Source organism: Phyllobates terribilis, unplaced genomic scaffold, assembly GCF_046119375.1.
Source record: "Phyllobates terribilis strain yellow unplaced genomic scaffold, ASM4611937v1 Scaffold_1254__1_contigs__length_343523, whole genome shotgun sequence".
Taxonomy (NCBI): domain Eukaryota; kingdom Metazoa; phylum Chordata; class Amphibia; order Anura; family Dendrobatidae; genus Phyllobates; species Phyllobates terribilis.
The window spans coordinates 30110-56082 of record NW_027364014.1 but is presented as its reverse complement, the minus strand read 5'-3'; the positions used below and the strand labels follow the sequence as shown (position 1 = coordinate 56082).

The 25973-nt window shown below is 46.1% G+C and overlaps 1 long non-coding RNA gene across 1 annotated transcript in view; it reads left to right on the top strand.

Moving 5' to 3' along the window:
- Positions 1-25973, top strand: part of LOC141243603 (uncharacterized) — a 320430-nt gene that overhangs the window by 287267 nt on the left and 7190 nt on the right. The window contains exon 2 of the long non-coding RNA XR_012307662.1: positions 23129-23255. This is a non-coding gene — a long non-coding RNA (uncharacterized lncRNA). The remainder of the gene's footprint in view (positions 1-23128; positions 23256-25973) is intronic.

The window sequence follows — 25973 nt, the reverse complement described above, 5'->3', positions numbered from 1 at the left end:
TCTAATTTGAATGAATACACTTTAAATCCATTTACAAGGATCTATTGGAGGGCAAGTCTCATGCCAGCAGCCGCGTAATTCCAGCTCCAGTAGCGTCCACTAAAGCTGCTGCAGTTAAAAAGCTTTTATAAGGATCGAGCTCGGCTGTCCACCGCAAGGCATCCTAGTGCCAGTCCCAGCCCCTATGCCTTGGGGTGCCTCCTGATGCTCTTCACTAAGTATCCCGTGGTCCCGAAGCATTTCCTTTGAAAAAATTAAGTGTCCAAACTACAGGTGGTGTAGCTTGCTTAACAGCCGGGATAATCCGCTGACTAGCAGACACTGCTACTAGGCACAAAGTATTTCCTGGGCTAGATGCAGTTAAAAATTTGTAAGTAGATACTCTCGTTGGATGCTGAGAAAGCATTCCATAGAGTCTCCTGGCACGCCATATATGATTCTCTTAAAAAGCTTGGGGTAGGGGTCTAGGGGACCCTTTTATAGCCAAAATCACGGCCCTGTATCACAATACGTCACCTAGGCTGAAGATAAATGGAACTGTAGCACCGAGGGCTCGGTTGCTACAGACGTATTGCACCTCACCCAGAGGTGTGATATCTCACTCTCAGATAAGGATGGAGTGTGGATCAGGACCCGACACCTGCATGCATTACACCACATTGCCGTGGGGCAGGGCGACCAATATGCCCCTGAGATGGGCACGACAGTCCCTGTCCCTGGCTGGAGTGGGGGGAGGGAACACTGAGGAAGGGGAACCCTGCAGTGCAGGAGCAGGGAGGAAGCAGTTCCTGGGTGCATTGAGAAGGGAGTATAAAAGGTGGGCACCATCTTAGTTCAGTGCAGAGAAGTCTGAGCAGAAGTGGCAGGGAGCAGGGGCTCTGCATGAGCTCTGCTCCGGAGGCGGGCCTAGTAACAGAGGCCCAGGCCTGCAAGAGGGAGAAGGAAGGAAGAGGAGCGGAGAAGGCTCCAGGAACGAGGAATGAAGGGATCCCAGGGGTGCGGACGGGCGAGTCGCCACCGCACGCCCGAATCCACCTGCGTGGAGGGGTCAGGCCAAAGGGGGAGACCGGTCCCCGAACTAGTGGAGGCAGGAAACGACCCTCAGCTAGAAACCGGAGGCTCTGACATTTTATGTGGCGCAGCCCCTTGCTCCACCCGCTAGGAAGGCACCACATAGGGTCAGGGAAACTGGCGCCAAGTTTACCAAGAGGAGGCCCGAGGCAGCCGGACAGAAGTGTTGGTAAGAAAGGCCAGACAAAGGACACACAAAGGGGGTCCTGTGAAGCGCTCCAAAGTTATCTGGGAGTTGTCTGAGCCCCTCACCTGGTGAGCACAGTACGACGTGGGCAGCCGTTACCTGCAGACGTGGTCTGGATAATAAGAACTGTGAGTAAAGGCCCTGAACTGCATCACTGACTCCGTGTCGTTACTGCTGCTGCCCTGCACCATCACCCCCATCCTCCGCATACACTGCCCTGAGGCTATACTCCTCCCGTGGGGAGTTATGCTACGCTCTGCTGCACCCACAACACCAGCCTTAGCGGTCTGCCCTGTAGCGGCGGTTCACTCTGACCGCAATCCACGGGTGGCGTAGTCGGACATTTAAACATCAAAACCACATAAATAGTTCCGCCACTGGTTTGACCGCCCTGAGCCACGGAACCGGATCGCCGCCACGAAGACTACAACCACCAGCATCCACCAAAAAGGGTCCGGCTCCGGGTGTCCCAAGGCCCAGGGGGTGCGTCAGAACATTTTCATCACCTTTCACAATCACCAATGGGACAAGGCAGGGATGTCCTCTGTCCCCTCTCTTATACATCCTAGTGACGGAGCACCTGCTCTCATCAATTCGCCATAACCCCAATATTAGGTGGATTGAGGTGGGAGGCACCGAGTACAAGTGCTCTCTATTTGCTGATGATGTCCTAGTATATATCACTCAATCACATATATCCATCCCTGCTGTTATGGCTGAAATAGATCACTTTGTTACATGGTAAAATTTTAAAATCAATGCAGCGAAGTCTGAGGCCCTCGATGTCTCCCTCCCCAAATCCATATAGGATTCCATCCAGTCCAACTTTCCCTTTGCCTGGCCCTCACAGGGTATCAAATACTTAGGAATTCCTATTCATAGAGACCTCTCCCATCTATGTTATCTTAATTTTGGGCCCTTTATTGAACAATTCCATACAGACCACGGTTGGCAAGTTAGAACTGTAAGATTCACTACGTGAACCACTGGTGTTTTGTGGAAAAGCACATGTACACCGCGTTCCAAATTATTATGCAAAAAGTGTTTAGGAGTGATAAGGGAAGAATTTGTTTGTTTGTCAGTTAAACTCATTGATGGTGATGTGTGTCAGGGCTCTTTATATCACTGTAAGCAATTGCAGACACCTGTGCTAATTAGTTTGGCAGGTGTGTCCAATGAAAGGCAAGACTACTTAAGAAGGCTCTCTCACATTATTAAGCAGCCTACATTTTCTGCCAAAATGGGAAAGAAAAAGGATGTGTCGGCTGCTGAGAAGCAACAAATTGTGGAGTGTTTAGGTCAAGGCATGACTACAATCAACATTGTGCGATGATCAGGATGAAGTGTCTTGGCAATCAAGAAGTATGTAGCTGATTCACAGTACACACGTGTGCGTGCTGATAAGGGCAAATTGAGGACTCTTTCCTACAGGCAATTACGTCAGGTTGAAACAGCAGCGGCAAAAAAGCCTTGTCATAGCAGCAGACAAGTTTTTGAAGCTGCTTGTGCCTCCAACGTCCCCCGAACAACAAGATGCAGGGTCCTTCAGAGGTTTGCAGCTGTGCATATGCCATCCTGTCGACCTCCTCTATCCACTTCACACAAGCAGAAACGGCTCCAGTGGGCCAAACATTACATGAAGACTGATTTCAAAACTGTTTTGTTCACGGATGAGTGCCGTGCAGCGCTCGATGGTCCAGATGAATGGAGTGGAGGATGGCTGGTTGATGGACACCCCACGCAAACACGGCTACAGCGCCAACAAGGAGGAGGTGGAGTAATGTTTTGGGCTGGAATCATGGGGAGAGAGATTGTCGGCCCCTTTAGGATCCCTGAAGGCGCTAAAGATGAACTCCATAATGTATGTGGATTTTCTCAAACAGCACTTCCTGCCATGGTTCAAGAAGAAGAACCGTGTATTTCACAGCAAGATCATTTTTCTGCATGATAATGCACCATCTCATGCTGCACATAAAACATCTGCATCTCTGGCTGATATGGGCATAAAAGGGGACAAACTTATGGTGTGACCCCCATGCTCCCCTGACCTCTACCCCATTCAGAACCTTTGGAGCATCATTAAAAGGAGTGTCTATGATGGCGGGAGGCAGTTCACATCTAAGCAACAGCTCTGGGAGGGTATTCTGTCCTCATGCAAAACAATTGAAGCAGAAACCATCCAAAACCTGACAAATTCAATGGACGAGAGAGTTCAGAAGCTCCTTTCGAACAAGGGGTCCTATGTGAAAATGTAACATCACCTAGAATAAAGTTTTGAGTTGAAAACTGTTTGATTTCAGTTTCTAACAACCTGCTAATGCTTATAATTTCAAAAATGACCATTTTTTTGGTCTTTATTAAAATGAAAAGGTTGATCGAAAAGTTTGGGGGATCTAAGAGTGTGGCAACCCAGTAGTCATGATTACTTCGAATTCTGACAATATGAGGGTCATGCTGCAGGTAGTGCCGCAAGAAGGCACTTATGTGTCTTGCGCATCTCGGAGCCCCAAAATTATTTTCCGGGCTAGATGCAGCTAAAAATTATTTTTAATTTTAAATCTGGTGAAGCTTATTATAGATGGCCTAATAGGATCAGTGCTGCACACTGCTACAAAGCCCAAATTATTTTCCAGTCAAGATACAGATAAACATGATTAGTAATTTGAAAGCTTAAAACGGTTGGTAGGGTGATTTTAACCAATCATCAAGCTTTTACTCTCCCCAGGATGACACAGGGGTAGAAAAGTCGTTTCGGATCTATGATTTGTTCATCTTTATGAACGTGAGTCTGTCTACATTATCAGTGGAGAGCCGCGTGCGCTTATCTGTCAGCACACCACCAGCAGCGCTGAACACACGTTCAGACAGAACGCTGGCTGCGGGGCATGACAAGATCTCCAAGGCGTAAGTGGCTAGCTCCGGCCATTTATCCAGATTGGAAGCCCAAAAAGAGCAAGGGTCCAGTGACACAGTCGTGGCTTCAATGTTTACTTGGAGATACTCCTGTACCATCGTCTCTAGGCGTTGACTATGTGTCAGACTTCTTGTCTCCTGTGGCCTTGCAAAGGATGGGCTAAAAAAGTGGTGAAATGATTCCGCAAAATTGATGTTACCAGCAGATACTGTGGTTCTGTTACGGTTTGAGTGCTGAACACTTGACGGTCCCACGGTTGGCAAGTTGGAACTGTGAGATTCACTACGTGCACCACTGGTATTTTGTGGAAAAGCACATGTAAGATTCTGCAACAGTCTCTGCTGATACTCCTGCATGCGTGCATCCCTTTCTATGGCAGGAATAATTTCTGCAAATTTACTTTTGTACCGGGGATCTAACAGTGTGGCAACCCAGTAGTCAGGATTATTTCTAATTCTCACAATTCGAGGGTCATGTTGCAGGTAGTGCAGCAAGAAGGCACTCATGTGTGTTGCGCATCCAGGAGCACCAAGTCCCTGTTGTGTTGGTGGCGAGGTAACAATCATGCTTCCTTCCTCTGTCCTCTCCCCCCAACCTGGCACAACAGAAATGTGATCAAGGTCTCCCTCATCTGATGAGTCTTCCATCAGTTCGTCCTCCACTTCTTCCTGGGCTCCTGCACCTTCCTCACTAGTTTGGCTGCTACCATGCGCCCTGGTAAAACCATCTCCCCCACCCTCACATGCCTGCCGCCTTGGTGCTGCCGACCGTCTGGACCTTGCAGATGTTAGCCCTTCCGCATACAACTCCTCCTCCTCTACTTCCTCCACCTCCTCTTGTGCCACCACCTGACTCCGAATTCTGTTTAACATGTGCTCCAGCATGTAAATCACCGGAATAGTCATGCTGATAATGGCATCGTCAGCACTAAACATCTTCGTCGCCATTTCAAAACTGTGCAGAAGGGTGCATAGGTCCCTGATCTGAGACCACTCCTCCAGCGTGATTTGCCCCACCTCTGAATCTCGTTGGCCCAGGCTATACGTCAGAACGTATTGCACCAGGGCTTGTCGGTGCTGCCACAGTCGCTGCAACATGTGCAGAGTTGAATTCCACCGGGTAGGCACATCGCATTTTAGCCGGTGAAGTGGCAGGCCCAACGACTTCTGTAGAGATGTAAGTCGTTGAGCTGCGGGATGCGAACGGCGGAAGTGAGCACACAGCGACCGTGCCCTCTGCAGAAGGCCATCTAGTCTGGGATAGTGGGCTAAAAATTGCTGGACAACCAGGTTCAACACGTGAGCCATACAAGGCACGTGTGTGACATTGCCCCGGCGAAGGGCCGCACCCAGGTTTGCAGCATTGTCGCACACGGCCTTCCCTGGTTTCAGGTCCAGTGGAGACAACCATTCATGAAATTGGTTCTCCAGAGCTGACCACAACTCCTCAGCTGTGTGACTCACATTTCCCAGACATTTCAATGTAAAAACCGCCTGATGACGTTGAGCCCTACTGCCAGCATAGTAAGGAGGTGTGCAGGATCCCTTCTGCGCAGTTAGAAAGCTTGTGGCATGACCAGACAGGCTTTGGGTGCAGGTGGAAGACCGAGAGGAGGTTGAGGAGGCAGAAGCAGTGGAGGAACTTTGACATAAAGAGGATTGACGCACAACTCGTGGGGACGGCAAGACTTGGACAGCAGCCCCTTGTCCTCCTGTCACCATAGTTACCCAGTGCCCAGTCAGCGACATGTAACGCCCCTGTCCATGCCTACTCGTCCAAGTGTCTGTGGTGAAATGCACCCTGTCACACACAGAGTTTCTCAAAGAAGCGGTGATGTTGTGTGCGACATGCTGGTGGAGCGCAGGCACACCTTTGAGAAGTAGTGCCGACTGGGCATCTGGTACTGGGGCACTGCGACGGACATAAGGTCTCGAAAATCCTCTGTGTCCACCAGGCGGAAAGGCAGCATTTCTGTAGCCAAGAGCTTGCAGATGGTGAAATTCAACCTCTTAGCTTTCTCATGGCTAGGAGGAAATGGTCTTTTACTTGTCCACATCTGAGGGACCGAGGGCTGGCTATTGTGCTTAGACGGGGTTGATAAGGGTGTCCCCGGCAAACTGCCGGTCTGTGAGGAAGATGCAGGCGGACATGTTAGGTTGCCTTGATCCAAAGGTGGTGCTATCGATGTCGGACAGCGCTCAACACCAGCTGGTGTTACCACCTCCAAAGAAAATGATGACCTGCCAATCACGCTGGCTGTTGCGGGTAAAGAGGTGGCAGGTCTGCGCCCCAAAACAGGTGTGACTGCTGTCCCCCCAGTCACAGAGGATGAAGAGGCCGCGGATGCACAAGATATGGCAGACGGTGATTGGCCCGGCCGGCTAGGCCGCATTGTAGCACACTGAGCTTCCCACTGCAACTTATGCTTCATGTCCATGTGCCGGTTCATGCATGAAGTACTCAAACTATGTATTTTTTGGCCTCTACTTAGCTTTTGCTGACAAATGTTACAGATAACACGAGTTGGGTCATCTTTATCGATCTGAAAAAATGCCCAGGCTATGCAAGGCTTAGCACCCATGCGACCTGAAGAGCCACCACGACTTGTGGTGAGAGGCAGAGTTGTGTTTGAGGATGCAGTTGTTGACGTGCTTCCAGTACTACGTCTCTGTCCAGGAAGGAGCAACCTGACCTCGTCGTCACTAGCATCTTCCTCCACCTCCTCTGCTGACCTCATCTCTTGGCTGACTGTGGGTTGACAGTAAGTGGGATCTCCGACCTCATCATCATCACCCTGTGCGTTATCACACCCGTCGTCCTCAGAGCCAACCTGTTCCTGCCCTGACAAAAAACTAAAGTTGTCGCTCCAATCAGGTATTTGAGTCTTATCATCGTCTTCCTCATTGTCTCCACCAACAGGAGTTACAGTTTGGGAATGAGGGTCTACATTATGGTCAGAACCTTCTGCGTCTGGTCCTGGATCCGACTCATAAAGATTCTGGGCATCAGTGCAGATCATTTCCTAGTCTGGATTCACAGAAGCGCTGGAGTCGACCTCTGATTCCCAGGCTATAGTATGAGTAAACAGCTCTGCAGACTCAACCATCTGTTCTACCTCATACTCAGACGGGCAGCTGGAGATTTGGGAGCTGTGAGGAAGCAAGTGCGATTTGGGTGACACCTTTGAGGACTGGAGTATTTGTGATGTTGAAGTTGATGTGGAGGAGAGCCCACTTAAAGGAGCACTTGATATCCGTTGAAGCACCTGCTGTTTTTGTGCCTCATCTGGAATTTGTAGCGATTGGCGTGGCCGTAAGAAAGGGATCTTATCACATTGTCCGCTAAAAGAAGTAGACATTTTAGTTTGGCTGGAAGATGGTCTTTCTTCTGCACCTACCCCACGGACACAACCTTTTTTCCCCTTCCCAACACGCCTATTCCCCTTTCCACCAGCAGCAGGCCTTTTTCCACTCATTTTGGTGGTTAACTAATTCACAACTCTGGAGTTGTTTGCACAAAAAAACAATGGATGGTAACCGAGCAGAGCTGAGTGGCCAAACTGTGGTATTAGGCCAAAACTATTGGCTGGGCTAGATGCAGAAAAAAATTATTTTTAATTTGCAACCTGATGGAGGTCAGTATAGATGGACTAATAGAACAAGTCCCACACGCTGCTAGAAGCCCAAATATTTTTTCAGAGATAAATGAAGAAAAAAATTATTTTTAATTTGCAACCTGATGGAGGTCAGTATAGATGGACTAATAGACCAAGTCCCACACACAGCTAGAAGCCTAAATATTTTTTCAGAGCTAGATGCAGAAAAAAATTATTTTTAATTTGCAACCTGATGGAGGTCAGTATAGATGGACTAATAGACCAAGTCCCACACACTGCTAGAAGCCCAAATATTTTTTCAGAGCTAGATGCAGAAAAAAATTATTTTTAATTTGCAACCTGATGGAGGTCAGTATAGATGGACTAATAGACCAAGTCCCACACACCGCTAGAAGCCCAAATATTTTTTCAGAGCTAGATGCAGAAAAAAATTATTTTTAATTTGCAACCTGATGGAGGTCAGTATAGATGGACTAATAGACCAAGTCCCACACACTGCTAGAAGCCCAAATATTTTTTCAGAGCTAGATGCAGAAAAAAATTATTTTTAATTTGCAACCTGATGGAGGTCAGTATAGATGGACTAATAGACCAAGTCCCACACACTGCTAGAAGCCCAAATATTTTTTCAGAGCTAGATGCAGAAAAAAAATATTTTTAATTTGCAACCTGATGGAGGTCAGTATAGATGGACTAATAGACCAAGTCCCACACACCGCTAGAAGCCCAAATATTTTTTCAGAGCTAGATGCAGAAATTTTTTTTATTCAATTTGCAACCTGATGGAGGTCAGTATAGATGGACTAATAGACCAAGTCCCACACACTGCTAGAAGCCCAAATATTTTTTCAGAGCTAGATGCAGAAAATTTTTTTATTCAATTTGCAACCTGATGGAGGTCAGTATAGATGGACTAATAGACCAAGTCCCACACACTGCTAGAAGCCCAAATATTTTTTCAGAGCTAGATGCAGAAAAAAATTATTTTTAATTTGCAACCTGATGGAGGTCAGTATAGATGGACTAATAGACCAAGTCCCACACACTGCTAGAAGCCCAAATATTTTTTCAGAGCTAGATGCAGAAAAAAATTATTTTTAATTTGCAACCTGATGGAGGTCAGTATAGATGGACTAATAGACCAAGTCCCACACACCGCTAGAAGCCCAAATATTTTTTCAGAGCTAGATGCAGAAAAAAAATATTTTTAATTTGCAACCTGATGGAGGTCAGTATAGATGGACTAATAGACCAAGTCCCACACACTGCTAGAAGCCCAAATATTTTTTCAGAGCTAGATGCAGAAAAAAATTATTTTTAATTTGCAACCTGATGGAGGTCAGTATAGATGGACTAATAGAACAAGTCCCACACGCTGCTAGAAGCCCAAATATTTTTTCAGAGATAAATGAAGAAAAAAAATATTTTTAATTTGCAACCTGATGGAGGTCAGTATAGATGGACTAATAGACCAAGTCCCACACACTGCTAGAAGCCCAAATATTTTTTCAGAGCTAGATGCAGAAAAAAATTATTTTTAATTTGCAACCTGATGGAGGTCAGTATAGATGGACTAATAGACCAAGTCCCACACACTGCTAGAAGCCCAAATATTTTTTCAGAGCTAGATGCAGAAAAAAATTATTTTTAATTTGCAACCTGATGGAGGTCAGTATAGATGGACTAATAGACCAAGTCCCACACACCGCTAGAAGCCCAAATATTTTTTCAGAGCTAGATGCAGAAAAAAATTATATTCAGTTTGCAACCTGATGGAGGTCAGTATAGATGGACTAATAGAATGATGCTATGCCCAAAAGATTTTACTTCACTAGGTGCAGTAAAAAAATTGGTATTCTATACACAGGTGGTATATCTTGCAACACAGATAGGCTACTCCACTGACTAACACACTCTGCAATAGGCCAAAAAGGATTAGCTTTGCTAGATTCAGCCAAATGCTGTGAAAAAAACTTGCACAGCGCTGGCACAGACCTGCCTGGCAAAAACTGATAGGAACTGATGTAACCTAGTCCTGAAAAGGACTCCAATTACAATTAGTCTTTACTCCCACAATCTATCTATTTAAGAGCACAGACCTGCCTGATAAAAGTCGTAGGAAATGCTGTAACCTAGTCCTTAAAAGGACTGCAATCACAACTATTCCCTACTCCCAAGCTATCTGTATATTTGTGCGAAAATTGGCTTGAAATTAACAAGGTATAGCGCACACAGCAACAGCGGTGCCGTCTAACACGCAGCTGCAGCAGTGAGAAAATGGTGGCGACGGGGAAAATGGCTTGGTCTTATAGGGCAAGGACATGTGACATACACTGCCAATCACACATGCCCTTGCTTGTGTGAAAAAAAGCACTTCGCTCCGTGTGTGCGCTGCTGATAGGCTGACAGATTGCACCTCCCCACTGCAAATGCGGGAAAGAGAAAAAAAAATGGAGATCTTCATTGTTCCTGCAGAGATCCATCCCCTGCCCCTCCCCCCGCCCTGCTGTACACTCAAACTGCGTATTAACATTAATTTTCATCATTACTGAGAAAAAATCCAGTTATGATTTTGGTGCACGAACAGTTATCGAACATAACCTCGAACAGCCGAATTTTTCTCAAATTGTTCGTGTTCGCCGACCGGCTCGAACACCGCCCAAAACAGCTCGAATTTGAGATTGGCGAACAGTTCGAGTAGAACAACGCTCATCTCTACTCCTTATTCTAAAAAGTCATCTGAAAGTGCAGTTAAATCATAAGGGAATCTGCCACCCGGTTTTAGATGCCCCATCTGAGAGCAGCATGATATAAGGGGTGAGACCCTGATTACAGTGATATCTCACGCTTTTTGCTGCTTGCTGCTATTTTGATAAAATCAGTGTTTTATCTGCTGCAGCTCTAGTAGTTCTCTGAATGCTGAGCTTTGTATAACCTCGCCCACACCACTGATTGGCAGCTTTCCGCCAATCAGTGGTGGGGATCGGGTTATACAGAGCACATGAATACGGAGGACTACCTAGCAGCAGGCTTACTAGTCCTCTAGTGATAATCTCCTGCTGATAAAACTGTCATTTTATAAAAACTACAGCAAGCAGCCCAATAAATAACACATCGCTGGAATCAGGGTCTCTGCCTATACATTATGTTGCTGTCAGATTAGATAGCAAAAACCTGGTGACAGATTCACTTTAAGGGGGTTATCCTGTTTCAGACAACCCCTATTCCAACATAGCATTTTTTTTTTTTTAAGAAACAAACCGTGCTTCAAACCACATATCCAAGCCCTTTCCACTTCCTGCCAACGTCAACTCAAAAACATCTCCCGGATCCGCACATTCCTCAACCACAAATCTGCAAAAATACTAGTACACGCCCTCATCATCTCCTGCCTCGATTATTGCAACCTCCTGCTCTGTGGCCTCCCCTCCAACACTCTTGCACCCCTCCAATCTATCCTAAACTCTGCTGCCCGACTAATCCACCTGTCCCCCCGCTATTCCCCGGCCTCTCCTCTCTGTCAATCTCTTCACTGGCTCCCCATTGCCCAGAGACTCCAGTTCAAAACCCTAACCATGGTGACGCGCCCCCAGGGCCGTGGGGTACTCGGCAGCCGGGCCTCTAGATGCCGGTTGGCAGGGGATATCACGGTGGCTGGCCCAGTCCGTGACCCAGGGCGGTCAGTGCAAAAAGGGGTTATTGTTAGAAAGTTTGTGACGCCACCTGTTGTGTCTGGTGAGGATCACCAGCGCTGCAACAGTCCTCTGAGGCAGATGTTAGGGCAGCAAGTGATAGGACGGCTCCCCACAGGTGGAGCAGGCCTCAGGGCAGTGTAAGATGGAGTGGTGGTCGGGCTGGGCATTGTAGTGCAGGGGGAACAATAGTGCCGCTGAAAGAATGGACGGAGGCAATGCAGTGCAGTCATCCAAGATTTTACTCACAGTTCTTAAGACACTTCACAGGTGCACTGTGCAGGTAAAGGCCTCCCTCATCGCGCTGCGTTCACCGGGCAGGGGTTCAATCCTTCCTCAGGCAATTTGGGAATACCTGGCAGAACCCCACTTTCTCGTGTTCCTATTTTGACCGTCTTCACACTGGGTCTTTCTCCCTCCTGCTCTGCGCTGCCCACTCTCAATCCTGCTCGGGTGCTCTGAAGTCCTTCCAGTACGTCGGATCCTGGACCTACTTGACCCTCCTGGGGATTAGAATGCTGCAACGATCCCTCTGTCTTCTGACAGATGCGGGGCGTACGGGTGCCGTCCTGCACGCACCGTACCCACTGGGATCCTTTCTGTAGAACGGAGCCTACTCCCTGCTCCCCACCTGGGCCTCCTGACTTCGCCCTACTTGTGGAGCAGATGTCCTAATGAGACTCTGCCCCCGGACTGTTCTTCTGAACTGTCCCGAGCTGTTCTTCTGAACTGCTCCATAGAACTGACCTAACTGAACTCTTCAGACTTGGGCCTCACTGGCTAGGCCCGCCTCTGGAGCAGAGCTCCTGCAGAGCCTCTGCTCCTCTCACTCTCCTCCTCTGACTGAACACACTCTCTAAGATGGCTTCCCTATTTATATCTCCTTCTACGAGTGCTTCCTCTAACTACTTCCTCCACCCACACCCACTACTGGTTCCCCCTACCTTTGGTTCCCCCCACTCCAGCCAGGGACAGGGCTCAGCAGAAAACACATTGCATCTTGCCCTTCCAGCTGGCCTAGAGCAGTGTAGTGTTGGATGCAGGTGTTGGGGTTCCGGGCAGCACTCCCTCCTTACCTGAGAGAAGAGAGACACCACACCTCTGGTTGAGGTGCAGTACCTCTGTGGCGACTGAACCCTCAGGGGCGCCACAATGGCATACAAAGCCATTCACAACCTGTCTCCCCCATATATCTTGTGTTTCAATGTTTTTTATCGAAATTTTTTATAAACCTTCATACATCTCTGACCTAGTCTCCCAGTACTTACCTGCATGCAGCCTCTGATCCTCACAAGATCTCCTTTTCTACTCCCCTCTTATCTCCTCTTCCCACAATCGCATACAAGATTTCTCCTGTGCATCCTCCCTACTCTGGAACTCTCTACCCCAACATATCAGACTATCGCCTACCGTGGAAACCATCAAAAGGAACCTGAAGACCAATGCCCACCCACCCTGCTCCCTCTCTTTGGAGCACTCTGGAACACCCGTTATGTCTGCAACAAGCTCCATTTTGTCCACGACCTCTTTACCTCTCGTCATCTCTTTTTCCTCCGACACTGCCTCCCCTGCTGCTCTGTGTTACGGTGGCCTCCACTTCACCCACACTCCTCGCCCTGGTAACAGACATGGTGAAGGAGTGGGTCTTCTCCTTTCTACCAAATGCACCTTTAGCCCTATCCCACCTCTACCCTCCCTTACTCTCCCTTCTTTTGAAGTCCACTCTGTCCTCATCTACTCTCCTTCCAATTAGCTGTCATATACCGACCTCCAGGCCCAGTCACTGCCTTTATTGACCAATTCTCCACCTGGCTTCTTTACTTTCTCTCTGCTGACATTGCACAATCATCATGGGTGATTTCAACATCCCCACTGACACTGGCCAGTCAACAGCATCCAAATTCCTGTCGCTTACTTCATCCTTTGGACTTACTCAGTGGTCCTCCTCAGCCACCCACACAGACGGACACACACTAGACCTCATCTTCTTCACCCAACTCTGCTCCCTATCTAACCTCACAACCTCCCCCCTACCCCTATCTGACCACTGTCTACTCACTTTCTCATCCCTGTCCTCCTCACCTGTCACACATGTCCAGCAACTAGCAAACCCCCTCAGAAATCTTGCATATCTAGACACTCACACACTCTCTGACTCTGTTCTACCACTGACATCCATATCTTTACTCCACGACACTGACAGCACCACTGCTTTCTACAATGCCACTCTTACATCAGCTATTGACGCGGTCGCCCCTCTTGTGCATGGCAGAGCGCGACGAGTCAATAGGCAACCCTGGCACAACACCCTCACTAAACCGCTTTGGCAAGCGTCCAGAGATGCGGAACGGCGTTGGAAGAAAACACATTCGCAAGATGACTTCACTGCATTCAAACAACAACACTCGCATTCAAATCAGCCCTCGCCTCTGTTAAGCAGGCCTACTTCACAATTCTCATATCTTCCTTATCCTACAACCCCAAACAGTTATTCAACACTTTTAACTCTCTCCTCCGCCCACCACAGCCTCCTCCGACCTCCGTTATCTCTGCTGAGGAGTTTGCCACACACTTCAAAAACAAGATTGACCAAACACGGCAAATCTTTACTGTCCGACCACCACAACCCCTTTGTTTCCCAGACCATTGCCCTTCCCCCATAACCTCCCTTTCCAACATCATGGAAGGAGACCTCACTCATCTCCTTTCCAAATCACACCTCACCACTTATGCACTTGACCCCATCCCAGCCCCCCCAACCTCACCCCCACACTCATCCCATCCCTAACCCATCTTTTCAACCTATCACTAACTTCTGGTACCTTCCCCTCTGCCTTCAAACATGCCACAATCACTCCCATCCTCAAAAAGCCATCCCTCAACCCTACCGCCTTGTCCAGCTACCGCCCCATATCGCTTCTCCAATTTGCCTCCAAACTCCTTGAGCAACACGTTCACGCTGAACTTTCCTCTCACTTCTCATCAATCTCTCTCTTCAATAACCAGCAATCGGGTTTCCGCCCCCACCATTCAACCAAAACTGCCCTTACCAAAATTACTAATGACTTACTTACAGACAAAGCTAACAGACAATTCACTGTACTCCTTCTTCTTGACCTGTCCTCTGCCTTCGACACAGTTGACCACTGCCTCCTACTGCAGATCCTCTCTTCCTTTGGAGTCAAAGACCTTGCCCTATCCTGGATCTCCTCATACCTTTCCAACCGCACTTTTAGCGTCTCCCACTCCCACACTACCTCCTCATCCCGCCACCTCTCTATTGGAGTCCCTCAAGGTTCTGTCCTAGGACCCCTACTCTTCTCAATCTATACCCTTGGCCTGGGACAGCTCATAAAATCCCATGGCTTCCAGTACCATCTGTACGCTGATGACACCCAGATCTACCTCTCTGGCCCAGATGTCCCCTATCTGCTGTCCAGAATTCCAGCATATCTATCAGCCATATCTTCCTTTTTCTCCTCTCGCTTCCTCAAGCTCAATGTGGACAAAACTGAACTCATCATCTTTCCTTCATCTCGCATATCTTCCCCACCTGATCTTTCTATCACAATAAATGACATCACACTTTCCCCTGTACTGGCAATCCTCTGCCTCGGAGTAACCCTTGACTCTGCCCTGTCCTTCTAACCCCAAATCCAGGCTCTTGCAACCTCCTATCACCTCCAGCTCAAAAATATTTCCAGAATCTGTCCTTTCCTCAACCCTCAATCTACTAAACTGCTTGTGCATGCCCTCATCATCTCCCGCCTCGACTACTGCAACATCCTCCACTGTGACCTACCTGCTAACACTGTCGCACCCCTCCAGTCCATCCTCAACTCTGCTGCGCGACTGGTTCATCTCTCGCCTCGCTACTCCTCTGCTACCCCCCTTTGCAAGTCCCTTCACTGGCTCCCAATTTCCCAGCATATCCAGTTCAAACTACTAACACTGACCTTCAAAGCCATCCATAACCTTTCTCTTCCATACATCTCTGAACTAATCTCCCGATATATATTCCCTTACGTAATCTCCGGTCCTCCCAAGACCACCTCCTCTCCTCCTCACTTATTAGTTCCTCACCCAATCGCCTCCAAGATTTCTCCCGAATATCCCCCATCCTAGGGAAATCTGTGCCCCAACATGTCTGATTAGCCTCCACATTTGGATCCTTCAGACGGAACCTGAAAATCCATCTCTTCAAACAAGCTTACAGCCTGCCATGACCTTGCTTGCTGCCACCTGAACAACGCCAGAGCTACTGCAACCCCCCAACCTACTGTCTTTCCCCATTCCTGTAGAATGTAAGCCTGCAAGGGCAGCGTCCTCTTCCCTCTGTAGCAGTCTATCATTGTTAGTTTGTTTACTGTAAGTGCTATCTGTATTTTGTATGTAACCCCTTCTAATGTACAGCACCATGGAATCAATGGCGCTATATAAACAAATAATAATAATAGTGGCTGAAATTTTTGCCCATTCTTTCTTGCACACTCGCTCTAGCTCAGTGAGATTGGATGGAGGCGTCTGTGAGCAGCAATTTTCAAGTCTTGCTACAGATTCTCAAAGAGATTTAGATCTGGACTGTGACTGGGCCATTCACACACATGTATAAGCTTTTATTTAGACCAGGGGTCCTCAACCTGTAGCTTGAGAGCCACATGTAGCTCGCGGGCCCGTGATGTGTGGCTCGTGGCTGTCTGCCAGCTTAGTGCATTAGCACCAGGTGTAGCAAACTGCTATTGAGAGTAGATCTCTAGATAGTGACGTTTGTGTGTATCCCTGTACAGAAGAGCAGATCTGAATGGGGGTAAGATAGGAAACTCTGGAGCTTGGCATATTGCCCTGGTGTGATTTCAGTGGAAAAGCTTTGGCTGTCATTATATTGGTAATAGGGGTTCTGGGTGTCACTACTGTGAGTGGGTCAGGAGCTGGATGTGGCTCGCAACCCTCTTTCATAGCTGAATGTGGCTCTCAAGGTCAGAAAGGTTGGGGACCTCTAATCTAGACCATTCCACTGTATCTCTGGCAGTATGTTTAGGGTCGTTGTTCTGCTGGAAAGTGAACCTACACCCCAGTCTCAAGTCTTTTGCAGCCTCTAACAGGTTTTCCTCCAGGATTTCCCTCCATCTTCCCATCAACTCTGACCAGCTTCTTTGTCTCTGCTGAAGAAAAGCATCCCCACAGCTTGATGTTGTCACCACCATATTTGACGGTGGGGGTGTTTTTTTAGGATGATGTGTAGTGTTAGGTTTCCACCACACATAACATTTTCTTTTTAGCCCAAAAACTTCTACTTTGGTCTCATCTTAACAGAACACCTTTTTCCACGTGCTAGCTATGTCTCCTACATGGCTTTTTGCAATAAGCAATATGAAAGCATCAAAATGTGATCAAACCAAATATAAAGAATAAGAGCCACAACAGACCACATACCACAAAGTATGTACAGTACCTAGTCACAGATCTACATAAGCGTACACAAATGAACGCAGAATTACCGAAGCCAATAAAGATAAGGAAAAAATATGGTAGTATAGAGGTAAACAAAAAATGGAAAAAATTGAAAAAATAGCCAGGGGTCACTGAGCTCACATACCGACACAAACAGTGTATGGCAAGGTGGGAAAAAGGGGGGAGAAAGGAGAGGATCTAGCCTGTCCCCATGGTAGCTGGACTCAACTAGCCCTACCTACCGTGGAGGTTGGCACCCTAAGGGAAACGAGAATGGCGCCCCACTCGTCGATGGCTGACCCTCTCTAAGATAACCCTGATTGGCCCTCTCACTATAAAAAAAGAGTTGAAGGATAGTTGTTCATTTAAACCTGAGGGTTGTGTTGTCCTGTGCCAGAAAATCCACTTGCATTCTTTTTGTAGGATTTTCTGATCCCAATTACCACCTCTGACTGAGGGTGCAATCCTGTCAATTCCCATAAACTGAATGAAGTTAACATCATCCCCATGATTGATATTAATGTGATTCGATATCGGGGTGTCACGTTTGTTTACAATATCACGGACATGTTTTCTTATCCTTCTTCTAAATTCCCGTCTAGTCTTGCCCACATATTCTATTCCACAACGGCATGTAGCTTTATAAATCACTCCTGTTGTGCGACAGTTGATAAAATGACGTATAGCATACTCTTTCCCAGTCACATTCCCTACCAAGGATCTGCCCTTTATCACGGATTTACATGCGCAGCAATTGCCACAACTGTAGCAACCCTTTGTCTGGTTACCCAACCATGATGGATCTGATGTTTCTTTGAAAAAACTATGAACCAACCTGTCCTTGAGCGATCTGCCTTTACGAAAGGTAATCTGAGGAAAGGGACCTACCGTATCTTTGATGTCTGCATCCATAAGTAAGATCGGCCAGTGGCGTTTCAAAATCTCTCTGACTCCCTTGGCCCCACTGGAGAAGGTAGTAATGAACCTTGAAATCTCCTCCTTTTCTTTCATAACCTTTGGGGTCAACAAAGTCTTTCGATCTCTAGATAGTGAGTCATTATAGGCCTCAGCAAGTATGTATTCAGGATAGCCTCTCTCTACAAAACGTCCACGTAAATCATGGGCCTGTTTCTTAAAAGTACCGAGATCAGAGCAATTCCTGCGTATCCTTAAATATTGTCCTTTCGGAATTCCTCTCTTAAGAGGGCCAGGATGACTACTCTCTCATCTCAAGAGAGAGTTTGTAGCCGTTGGTTTCCTATAGTTACTAGTGCTCAATTCACCAGTGTTATTTCTCTGAACACAGACATCAAGAAACGGTAGTTTGTTATAATTGCATTCATGTGTGTATCTTAAACCAATGTTGTTCACATTAAGTTGTGTAACGAAATCACCAAACGAAGATTCCGATCCCCTCCAGATAACAAAAATGTCGTCAATGTAGCGGAGCCAAACAATGACGTTGTCACTCAGAGGGATGGCTGGTTCACAAAAGACCATAGTTTCCTCCCACCAGCCCAGGAAAAGGTTAGCATACGAGGGGGCACAGGGGCTCCCCATCGCGGTACCCCTGAGCTGGTGGAAGTACTTCCTATCAAAAAGAAAAAAATTATTTTTGAGACAAAATTCCAGAGGACGCAAGACAAAGGTATTGTGTCTATGAAACTGACGACCTCTAGTGCTCAAATAGTGGTCAACGGCTAGTAATCCCAATGCATGAGGAATGGAGGCATAAAGTGCTTCCACATCAATGCTGCACAACAGCATATCAGGTTCCAAACAAATTCCATCTAATTTACTCAAAGGGTCCGTTGTGTCGTTGTGTACGAGCTCAGTGACCCCACAAATGGCTTAAGTATACAATCAAGGTAAACACCCAATTTTTGTGTTAGACTGTCGGTCCCTGCCACTATAGGTCTACCCTTTAAGGGATTAAGCCCTTTATGAATTTTGGGTAAACAATAAAAAGTGGCCATGATCGGAAATTGTGGATAGAGAAATTCTCTTTCTTTACTATCCAGGACCCAAGCAGCAACCCCTTCATCAACAAGAAGCTTCAGCTCCCTTAAGAGACCGTTGGTGGGATTAGTGGTTACAACCTCGTAACTAGTATGGTCATTCAATAATGTCAGACATACATAGTAACATAGTAACATAGTTTGTAAAGCCGAATAAAGACTTGCGTCCATCAAGTTCGACCTGTTAGTTCTGTAATTGCTAAAGTTGATCCAGAGGAGGGCAAAAACCCCAAATGATTTAGCCAATCTTCACCTGAGGAAAAATTCCCTCCCGACTCTGAAACCAGCAGTCAGAATAAATCCCTGTATCAACTTACTATTTTATCCTATTTTTAAGTATATGCTGAAATCTGCCTGGTATCTAGAAATGCATCCAGTCCCCGCTTGAACTGGTTTAGTGAATCCGACATTACCGTCTCCTCACTCAGTGAATTCCATATTCTCACTGCTCTTACTGTAAAGAACCCCTTCCTATGCTGGTGCTGAAACCTTTTCTCTTCCAGTCTTAGTGAGTGCCCTCTTGTCCCCTAACATATTTGTACACATTTATTATGTCCCCCCTCAACCTTCTCTTTTCCAGGCTGAATAGTCCTAGTTTTGCCAACCTCTCTGGGTATTGCAGTCCCTCCATTAGGTTCTTATATTCACAAGTATTCATTACCACTATATTCCCACCTTTGTCAGACTGCTTGATGGTTATACTCTTGTCACTCTCAAGATTGCAAAGACTCTGCATTTCAAGCCTAGTCAAATTGTTTTTATAAAAAGGTTTTTTACGAGGTAAATCCATAATGTCCAGAGTAGCGAGATCAAGAAAAACTTCAATGGATCCAGGATCACCAGACACTGGAGGCATATTTCTACTTTTATTTTTAAGGGGGGTAAAAGGACCATTCCCATGGTCCAGCCACTAAAGCATATCCAACGAATGGGGGCATGATTATAGGCACTTTACTCCCCTGATGATCAAAGGGAAACGCATCGGGAGCCTGCCTGCGTTGAGACTGCATACCCATCATTAATGGAGGATCAGATAAGTTGAAAAATTTCCTCTATGATTATATAATAATGTTTAATGCCACAAAATAGTTTATTCAGTTGTGGATATAATGAATACATTTGTGCTGTTGTTGTTCTATATGGTTGGCTGAGTAGCTTTATACATTTACTAGCATATACCTTTCCCATACGCTGTGTATTGTATCTACATCAATACCTTATCTTATTTGGCTGAATTATGGATGGGAAATAGCTAGAGAGGACACGGTTGTTTGGTGGACTATACCAGCGAGATTATCTTTGTTAGTATTCATCATTTACCTGAGAAATCAGTTCCTCAAAGGTCTTGTATGACCTATTTTTTTTATATAGGAACATCATCAGGATAAGGATAAGTTTCCTATTGTGTCGTAATATTATTGTACTTTGGTACTTCTTGTACTTATGCATGCACCTTGCACCTTTTTGAACCTTTTTTTAAAATAATACTGAATAAAAGGTTATGTTTTACCCTCTTGCTATTTATTATAACTAACTGGGTAGCACTTTTTTGCTATTTATGGCTTTTTGTAAACTGCAGACGTGACTTCTTATGCCATGCTTTCTTCTTGCCAGTCTTCCATAAAGGGCAGATTTGTGGATTATATGACTAATAGTTGTCCTGTTGACAGAATCGCACACCTGAGCTGTGGATCCCTGCAGCTCCTTCAGAGTGACCATGGACCTCTTGACTGCTTCCTTAAGTAGTGCTCTCCTTGCTTGGGTTGTCACTTTGGCTGGACAGCCATATCTTGGTGCGTTTGTGACTCGCCCCCTGGGCCGTGGGGCACCCGGAACCGGGCTTCTGTACGATGCTGGGGGTAGTAGTGGCAGCCCGATCCTGTGGCTCAGGGTGGTCAGACCAAATTGTGTGGCAGTCTATTTATCAGTGTTTTGTGAATGTCCGACTACGCCACCCGTGGATTGCGGTCAGAGATAACCGCCGCTGCGAGGCAGACCGCTGAGGCTGATGTTGATGTGCAGCACAGGGGTAGGATAACTCCCCACGGGAGTTAACTCCTCGGTTCATGTTCCCATGGTAGATGGCGAGCAATGGTCTTCAGGCAGCTGAAACAATTCACAAAAATAAAAATGCATCAGCTCTAAAGAGCACGGCTGCTCCGTAGTCAGTAATGTCGCCTTACTGCACTGAAGTGGTGCAGACATACACAGTATATAGTGGGTGTACATATCCAGGCACAACCTAGAAGGAGGTAGATACAGTACATTTTACTTATCTCCTGAACTCTGTGTAACATTAAAATATTAGTTCATAATTACTCAATTATGTTGCAGCCATATAAAAGCTTGTACAATTTATAAGGTCAATGTTGACTTATGGGATTGCTACTTACAAGAGTCAGAGACCATTTGTGCTTCCTCTGTGAAGAGGCTCTCTGCATATTTTATTTCCCAAGGAGCATTGCTTGGTTTATAAGTCTCCCTACACCACCTCAGTGGTCTCATTAAAGGGAATCTGTCACCAGATCGTTTGCTACTTAATCTGAGTGCAACATACTGTAGAGACAGAGACCCTGATTCCAGCCATGTGTCACTTACTGGGCTATTTGGTGTAGTGTTATTATTATTTATTATTATAGTACCATTTATTCCATGGCACTTTACATGTGAAAAAGGTGTATACATAGAAAAAATAATTACAATAATCTTGAACACAATGTGACGGCGACTGGTACAGGAGGAGAGAGGACCCTGCCCGCGAGGGCTCACAATCTACAAGGGATGGGTGAGGATACAGAAGGTCAGGGTAGAGCTGGTCGTGCAGCGGTATGGTGGAGTGAGGGCTACTGCAGGTTGTAGGCTTGTCAGAAGAGGTAGGTCTTCAGGTTCCTTTTGAAGGCTTCCATGGTAGGCGAGAGTCTGATATGTTGGGGTAGAGAGTTCCAGAGTAGGAGGGATGCACAGGAGGAATCTTGCATGCAATTGTGGGAAGAAGAGATAAGAGGGGAGTAGAGAAGGAGATCTTGTGAGGATCGGAGGTTGCATGCAGGCCAGTACCAGGAGACTAGGTCACAAATGTAAGGAGGAGACAGGTTGTGGATGGTTTTGTATACCAAGGTTAGGGTTTTGAACTGGAGTCTCTGGGCAATGGGGAGCCAGTGAAGAGATTGACAGAGGGGAGAAGCCGGGGACTAGTGGGGTGACAGGTGGATTAGTCGGCCAGCACAGTTTAGGATGGATTGGAGGGGTGCGAGAGTTGTAGAAAGGAGGCCACAAAGCAGAAGGTTGCAGTAGTTGAGGCGGGAGATGATGAGGGCGTGCACTAGTGTTTTTGCAGATTCATGGTTGAGGAATGTGAGGATCCGGGAGATATTTTTGCGTTGGAGTCGGCAGGAAGTGAAAAGGGCATGGGGATATGTGGTTTGAAGGAGAGATTAGAGTCCAGGGTTACCCAAAGGCAGCGAGCTTGTGGGACTGGGGAGAGTGGACAGCCATTGAGGTTGATAGATAGGTCAGATGAGGGGGTTGAGTGAGATGGGGGAAAGATGATGAATTCTGTTTTATCCATGTTAAGTTTTAGAAATCTAGCAGAGAAGAAGGATGAAATAGCAGATCAACATTGTGGGATTCTGGTTAGTAGGAAGGAGATATCGGGTCCAGATAGGTAGATCTGTGCGTCATCAGCATAGAGGTGATACTGAAAGCCGTGAGACTATGAGCTGTCCCAGGCCAAAAGGTGTAAATTGAGGTGTAAATTCATATTCATGAGCCACACAACTGATTGGCAGCTTTCTCCCTATGCACAGTGTACATAGAAAGCAGCCAATCAGTGGTGTGGGCAGGGTTATAAAGAGTTCTGCATTCAGAGAACTGGTAGATCTGAAGCAGAAAAAATAATGCTATTCTCAAAATGACAGCAAGGAGACCAGTAAGTGACACAACACTAGAATCAGGGTCTCTGCCCCTATATTATGCTGCTCTCAGATGGTGTAGCAAAAAACCTAGCGACAGATTCCTTTGAAGGTTGTAAGGTGATTACACGCGTGTCCTGGTGCTGAGTTGCTGCATAAGTCAGATTTATCTCGGAATTGAAATGCACTCTAAAATGTGTCAATTTCACAATATAGCAGATCCAATGATGTTACAGTATCAGAAATGACTCTTATTTATTATCTATAGGTAACTCACCCCCTGCCCTGGTTCCAAAGAGGCGCCTACATGGCAAGGGACCTGAGAAGGCTGAATGACTTTTATCAAGTTCCTTTACGGAGACCAAGTGATGTCTTTAATGTTATGATTAATGAAGGTTAGTATTTCCTGTGTCTGAGAAGGAATAGGAGGGTAGGATGGCCGTGTGGTGCAAAATAGGGACTGCAAAACCACCATTTACCCATATACTTCTATCCTATGTATCATGTAACATCACCTTTCCTGGGTGAGGACTATGCTATAAGTGTGGTGAGCCGGCAGCATGTGAACGCTATACTCACCTAAACATTGTTACAGAGCAAGGACCCCTTCATGGCAGCGATGTCCCCCAATAGCAGTGGCCCCGTTCAGCAGGATAATGCCTTTACCACTCTGCAAAAACTACTCAGGAACATTTTGAAGAACCTGTCAAAAAGCCAAAGAATAAATGTTAGTTCCGTTCTTGGACACAGTTCAGGTCTTTGAATTATTTGGACTTTATTTATTATTATCCTAAGTCATATTGCACGACTCGTTAAAGGGTTGATTGTGACTTGTAGGATTGCTGCTTCCAATAGGTGGCGCTATAGAGTTCAAGTCCTCTTTTTCTCTGAAGAGGCAATTTGCATATTGGCCTTTACAGGGAGCCTTTCAGCCATGCGGTTTGTGACTGCTGCTCAGATGTCACATCCAGAGTTCCTCGAGGAGGTCTCCAGGAAGTTGTGGATGCGGATCTGCTCTGAGGTTGCTGTTACATTGTGTGCTATAGTATTCTTTCCATTAGCTTCTGATAACTGTACTTTTTGTTCCATTATATTACTTGGTAAAGGACAAGGAACACAGATCTAGTTATTTATTCTTCCACTGTGGGGTAAACTACAGATGTGGCATATCGCACATAGCACAGTGAGAAAAGTCCACACCTACAGTGGTGGCCAAAAGTATTGGCACCCCTGCAATTCTGTCAGATAATACTCAGTTTCTTCCTGAAAATGATTGCAATCACAAATTCTTTGGTATTATTATCTTCATTTAATTTATCTTCAATGAAAAAACACAAAAAGAATTGTCCTAAAGCCAAATTGGATATAATTCCACACCAAACCTAAAAAAGGGGGTGGACAAAAGTATTGGCACTGTTTGAAAAATCATGTGATGCTTCTCTAATTCGTGTAATTAACAGCACCTGTAACTTACCTGTGGCACCTAACAGGTGTTGGCAATAACTAAATCACACTTGCAGCCAGTTAACATGGATTAAAGTTGACTCAACCTCTGTCCTGTGTCCTTGTGTGTACCACATTGAGCATGGAGAAAAGAAAGAAGGCCAAAGAACTGTCTGAGGACTTGAGAAACCAAATTGTGAGGAAGCATGAGCAATCTCAAGGCTACAAGTCCATCTCCAAAGACCTGAATGTTCCTGTGTCTTCCGTGCGCAGTGTCATCAAGAAGTTTAAAGCCCATGGCACTGTGGCTAACCTCCCTAGATGTGGACGGAAAAGAAAAATTGACGAGAGATTTCAACGCAAGATTGTGCGGATGGTGGATAAAGAACCTCGACTAACATCCAAACAAGTTCAAGCTGCCCTGCAGTCCGAAGGTACAACAGTGTCAACCCGTACTATCCGTCGGGTTCTGAATGAAAAGGGACTGTATGGTAGGATACCTAGGAAGACCCCACTTCTTACCCCGAGACATAAAAAAGCCAGGCTGGAGTTTGCCAAAACTTACCTAAGAAAGCCTAAAACGTTTTGGAAGAATGTTCTCTGGTCAGATGAGACAAAAGTAGAGCTTTTTGGGAAAAAGCATCAACAGAGTGTACAGGAAGAAAAAAGAGGCATTCAAAAGAAAAGAACACGGTCCCTACAGTCAAACATGGCAGAGGTTCCCTGATGTTTTGGGGTTGCTTTGCTGCCTCTGGCACTGGACTGCTTGACCGAGTGCATGGCATTATGAAGTCTGAAGACTACCAACAAATTTTGCAGCATAATGTAGGGCCCAGTGTGAGAAAGCTGGGTCTCCCTCAGAGGTCATGGGTCTTCCAGCAGGACAATGACCCAAAACACACTTCCAAAAGCACTATAAAATGGTTTTAGAGAAAGCACTGGAGACTTCTAAGTTGGCCAGCAATGAGTCCAGACCTGAATCCCATAGAACACCTGTGGAGAGATCTCAAAATGGCAGTTTGGAGAAGGCACCCTTCAAATATCAGGGACCTGGAGCAGTTTGCCAAAGAAGAATGGTCTACAATTCCAGCAGAGCATTGTAAGAAACTCATTGATGGTTACCGGAAGCGGTTGTTCACAGTTATTTTGGCTAAAGGTTGTGCAACGAAGTATTAGGCTGAGGGTGCCAATACTTTTGTCTGGCCCATTTTTGGAGTTTTGTGTGAAATGATCAATGATTTGATTTTTGCTTCATTCTCTTTTGTGTTTTTTCCTTGCAAGCAAATTAAATGAAGATAATAATACCAAAGAATTTGTGATTGCAATCATTTTCAGGAAGAAACTGAGTATTATCTGACAGAATTGCAGGGGTGCCAATACTTTTGGCCACCACTGTAGCTTGACATGTTTAGTGGCTTTTGATGTGTTACGTGTCCATTTACAGTTTCTGCATCAGGATATTTTTCGGCATCATGGTGTAGTTACCATGTCATGATTTAGATTAGATAATAATACATCTGTATTAAATTGCAACACCAAGAAGGAAAAATTATGGAATTAATTACATCGTATGATCGATAGACATGTTAATGATATGCAAATGCTGAAAAATTGTATGCTTGTCATAGAATCATAGAATGGTAGAGTTGGAAGGGACCTCCTGGGTCATC